This window comes from Cervus elaphus, chromosome 19 (genome assembly GCF_910594005.1).
Source record: "Cervus elaphus chromosome 19, mCerEla1.1, whole genome shotgun sequence".
Lineage (NCBI taxonomy): Eukaryota > Metazoa > Chordata > Mammalia > Artiodactyla > Cervidae > Cervus > Cervus elaphus.
The window spans coordinates 2,665,147-2,671,146 of NC_057833.1; positions in this window are offsets into that span (position 1 = coordinate 2,665,147).

The window sequence follows — 6,000 nt, forward strand, 5'->3', positions numbered from 1 at the left end:
CCTATAATTCAATTATCTAGGAGAAAAATCACTGCTACCATTTTAATATGTCCTCCTCATGCTTTACTTAGAAAACAAAGTCATACTTCTTCTCATTGAATGAAATATCATTAATATACTTCCATGTCAATGAACATGCTTTTATGTCATTAGTTTTTAGGACTGCAAAGTCTCTAATATATATATATATATATATCTTTCTGATTATATCATTAAACCTTTTGCCAAATAAAAATGTTTCTGTCTCCATTATAAAGCAACAGTTAGATATCACAGTTTTATATCTTGTAATAATCAAAATAATGCTTTATAGTAGAAAATGTAGAAAAATATATTGAAGAATACAAAAAAATCCTAATCTCATCATAAAAAGTCCACTATTAATATACTATTAAGTATTCAATTCTATCTGAAGAATTAAATTTCACTAAATTCTTATATTAAGGGAAGTTATTAATACTCCGTTGTTTTTCATGTTGTCCCATTTCTTTTATTCTTTTTTTGTTTTACTAAATTATACCTGGAAGCAATGATTTAAGAGAGTGCACGGCTAATTTTTCTTTCTTGTTTGCTGGTTTTATCTTTCAGTGTGATTGAGATGTAATGGACATACAGCAGTGTATAAGTTTAAGGTAAGCACTATAATTATCTGACTTACATACATCAAAAAACGATTATGTAGGTACATATTATGAGCCCATGTCCTCCAAAGCTATTTTTTACTTTCTCCTCACACCTAATATTTTAAGTGCAAAAGCCTAGGATTAAAATAATTTTCCTCAGAACAGATGAGACTTTAAGCTACACAGGGCACTTAAAGGAAGTTAACTGTGAGGAGCAAGAATTAAAGTATTCTGAAAGTAAAGGTGGTGAATGGTTGATTGGCAAGAATATTTGAGGACCCAGAGAATCTACTCATAGTAGAAAAATATCCTAAAATTGAGTGAAAGATGATAAGGTCAAAAGTAGAGTAAGTAGATCTTAAAAGACAATAAAGAATATTGCCAATTTATTAGAAATTCTTGAGAGAGGTGAAGGAAGTGATGTTAAAAGGACTTCCAGATTCTGGCACCATAATGCCCAGCATACAGTGGGAAGTTAATGCTGATTGAATGAGTGGAGAAACATTAACTAAATCATGAGCTTAAAAGGGTTTGCACTAGAGAAAGTGGTGATGAAAACAATGAGATATTCATCAATCATAAGGGAGTTTCAGACATGATGTGCTGAAAGGCAACAGATAAGTATTTGCCCAAATATCTGAATTTTCCTATAGTAATGATGGGTTTGAAATAGTCTTCCCATTCTATCACCCTATGTTTATTAGGGTACTAAGAAGCCAATAATAAAGTCCTTTAGTTGTATTAAAAAAAAAAATCAAGATTCCTTGTCTTTTGTCTGTCTCTGTTTCAGTCCCCTTGTGGGGCATCAAGGAGGTCAGTTAACCAGAATGTGTCCTAAAGTTAACTTCCTAACATGGTGCCCAGCACATCTCAAGCCTCAGTAAATATTAATAGGACAAACACATTTATATAAGCACATTAATTGCTGAGAGGTAGATACATTAGACAATGTAGCCCTTGAATTTTTATACTACTTCTTACTTCCTAGAGGCACTTCCACATGCATTTTCTGATGAGATTCGATGTGTTGCATATGGATGTTACAACTGTCGTTAACAGAACACAATTCAAACAGAGTAACTAATAATAAAACAGTGTCTTAAAAGGTTAAGACTTTCCAGTATTAACTACTCTGACAGCTTAGTGATGTCATCAAGGATCCTAATTTTCTGCCTTGCTTTCCACTGTGCCATTCTAGTCATAGTTGTTTTCCTCAGCTGCCAAAAATAGAACCAGAGTTGCATGCTTCCTCTTACATGTCCAATTAAAAAGTGCCTCTCCCAGCGCTTAGTCCAGGACCCAGCACCTCCCTTGGAGAGTGTGAGGGCTGTAGAAACTGGGATCTGGACATCAAAGCAGGTTTGAGGCTTCTTTACATCTTGCTCTCAAGTTTTTAACCCCCAAAGGGCTAACGCAGACCACAGCTACTGTATCCCATCTCTCTCCACTAACCTCTTCTGTGTTAGCTGTTCAGTCGTGTCCAACTGTTGGGGACCCCATGGACTGTAGCCCACCAGGCTCCTCTGTCCATGGGATCTCCAGGCAAGAATGCTGGAGTGGGTTGCCATTTCCTCTTCCAAGGGATCTTCCCGACCCAGGAATCGAACCCAAATCTCCCACATGGCAGGCAGACTCCTGGCCATCTGAGCCACCAGGAAGACCACGATCCTGTCCTGAGTGCATTCTGAAGCCTGCTCTTGGCTTGTCTTCTCTGGCTTTCCCACAGTGATCTTTCCCCTTGGGACTGCGATGTGCCTCTGTAATTTCTGCCTCATCTCTCCTCATCTGAGAACCCCCCCTCCAGAGGAGGGCAGGGCTTATTCACCACTGTAGACCCAGCTAGCACCAAACAGTGCCTGGCCTTCAAGTGTATAGTAAGTCTGTGCAATAAATCTAACCGTGCATAATTTGGGGGAAAAAAATTCTCTCTTAAAAATAATGAATGAAAAAGTTTCTCAAAAATCCCTGAGACACCCCAGTGCCCCAAATTGTAATGCATGTCTTTTCCTGAACTAATCACAGGCTGGCAGGTGGGAATCCTCTGATATGCATTACTAATCAGAGCTCACACTTCTGGACCTGTTATGTGTGTGTGTGTGTGTGTGTGTGTGTGTAAGGGAGGCGAGGATAACCATAGCACAACTAGAATCCTTTCAGCTAGAGGAAAGAAGGGATGGATGCTCGGGAGACACTCAATAACATCCACTCCAGCCATTTCCTTGCTCGCTGTTAATAATACGAGAATGCCAAGGCTGGACTGCCGTGCTAGAAATAGTGTATCACAGACTCACAGAACTTTAGAACAGGCAGGACCAGAGAAATGTTGAGCTTACTCCTCTTCTTCACAAGTGAGGAAACTAAGGTTTCAAGGTCTTGAAAAGTTAAATGCCTTACCCTAGTTCACATGGGCAATTAAAATAGAACTGGTAATAAGACTTGAATTATTTAATGGCTAATTATATGTCCCATCTGTGACATTCCTCTTCAAAAATAAGAATGGTAACACTCTAAATAAGAGAAGACCACTCAGTTGCTGACATCATGTCAGTAAATTAATGACAAAAAAATATATAGTGTTTAATGGGTGATATTATAAACAAGATAAATGATTAGAATAGTAATTATTTTTAAACTAGGTGATTATAAAAGGATACGGTTCTGTTTTCATTTGTTAGTTATCAATGTACTGTGACCTTAATTTTTAGGAAAAATTTATAGGACTCCCTCTTTGCTGCAAAGAACTAAGCATATTTTCTAAGAAATGCCATGTCATTAGATCTCATCCAAATCAAGAATAAGAAAGGGCAGAGTTTATGACAATCAGAACTTAAATATGCATGAAGGGGACAAACATTAAGTATTTTCATTTTACAATGACTCAGAACATTCTGTTTGGGATTATTTACATTGTTTTCCTATTTTCAAGGCCATTCTAAAATTTTTCTGTATTGCAAGAGCAATTAAAACTAATGTAAACCAAATATGAATCATGAAATTATGTCAAAGAGGCTTTGATGTAGTTTTTACTATATTTTCATAGTCACAAACAACATAACTACAGATATGATTTCCATGTATAAAATAAAACAATTATTGTATAGAAAAAGCTCATCCTTTCCTTGATGTCTTTTGGTGCCATTTCTGATACAAAGGGATCATATGTTGCCTTCTGGACTGTGATAGCTCTGTCACCAACAACAACTGAAATTGCTTTAAAGATTAACAAAATTCTAGGAAATAATCATTAAGTATTCCAGAAACAAACATGGGAGATGAATAAAATTAGACATTTTCAAAGCAGGAAGAACTTAGAACACCAGCTATTGCTCCTAAGCCATTAAATTACATTTATTGTTACGATTTCCACACAGTGAATATTTTAACGCACAACTTCGAAATGTAAAATATCTACAGAAAATATTTTATGTGACAGGAAACCTGGCATAAAAACTAGGTAACCATGCAAAAGAGCACCAGGTTCCATTACTTTGGACTTAGCTCTCAAATAACAGCTTACATCCTGAGCCAGAGACATTAACATCAATTTTCCCGTTATTCATCTTCTGTTTCATATTTCTGTGGTGATGAGATGCAAGAACATTTAAAAGTACACATTAACCCTCCGGTAAAATACTAATAATGAAAAAGCAAAGGTCAATTACTGAGTGGTACAAGTTAATTCATACTATAATTTTTGGAGGAGAAAAAGAAATCAGCTGTAAATGTAAAATGTTTCAAGATAAACAAATCATCAGGTGTTATTATATAATTATGTAATATGTAATAATTATGCAATATAATTTTAATTTATTACAATTATAATTTCAAGTATTTTTGTATTCCAAGATAACCTTAAATATGTTTATGCTATTTTGAAATAATTTCCAAGAAATTCCTTGCTTTTGAACTTAGTTATTATAATGTTGACATTTCAACTTATTGCAGAACTCATGATTATTTAGCAGTTAATACATCTTGATGTTTCTAGTCTGCAGCAGAATTCAGGGAAAAGAAGGAGCCATTTAGAAGTATAAATTAATAAGAAATATAAAAAATTAAGTATGTATTTCCAGCTATTATACACCTTGCTTTTGAAAGCATTTGCAAATTATTTTTCTTATAATTAGCTTTAACATTTGTTCAGCTTTTGCCAACAAAGGTGTTGTGTTTGGAAACTCAAATATGCTAAGAAAGTAATGTCTTTGAGCCACTTAAAGTTTAGCAACCACTTTGCTACTCTCAATTACATACCTAACAGATCAGTTGTTTCAAGGGTCCCATTCTATAGATTAGAAGCTGAAAAGAAAAATAAACCAGTCTTTATTAGTTAGAATTCCAACCTGAAAACCAAAGGTTCAACAGTAACGTGGAGAATCACAATATAAGCTTCAGAAAGGTAATGGGGATAACATTTTTGAAATGCCTCCTGGTGCATTTTTGCCTGCTTGATTCGATCGTTTCTGGAGCATAGCCGCTCGGCCATCACTGGCTCAAGAAAAGGGAAGCAGTCAGCACAGATGGAGACGCAGCCTGTGATGTGAGGGAGATAACGCTCACCAAACCCCTGTCCTGCCCTCCTCTAAAGCCACCGCTCCCCACACACAGACACTTGCATCTCTTACTTCTCTTGGATTCACCTCCCAAGTGCTCATTCCACACCACAGGATTAACAGGACAGCACTGACTCCCTTCAAGGGAACTCTCCAGTCGTGGTAAAACATACATCAAGGTTTTGGTCTTGTCTTTAGCCTTGTTCACTGTCTTGATTTTTGCATTCTAATCCCTATCAAGACATTACAGCACTGTAGTCCAACATCACAGTATTTCTTGAAGCCAGCGTTAACTCATCTTAAGCAACAAGCCAAAGTCCAGAACAAGGCTAACTTTCCTAGAAGGTTCACACAGCTCTCTATCAGATCAGTCCGCTGATGAGAGGAAAACAAAAACATAGATGTGATCAAAGATAATTTCAACTTAGAGTACTGAATAGAATACAACTGTCTTGTGAAAATCTGTGTTTGACCATTTTCATATAGGACTTTCCTAAGTTCATGGTGGGACACCTTCTTTAAATATACACAAATTTAAAAAGTGAATTAAGTGTTTCATTTTATGTCTTAGAAAAAATTGTCCATCCCAAAGGTAAATTAAAATTTCTATCTCAAGCTATGTACTTGACAAGTAAAGACACTGAAAAAATGTAGAATACACATTATTTCCAAGTGTATACAAAACACTGTGCATTAACGAAACATCAACAGGTGAAGATATTTCAATAAAGTTGCTAAAAAATATGACCATCTACAGGGAAAGATAAATAAAGCATCAACAAATTTTAAAGATCAAAAGCATACAGAAGATATGTTCTGACTATATG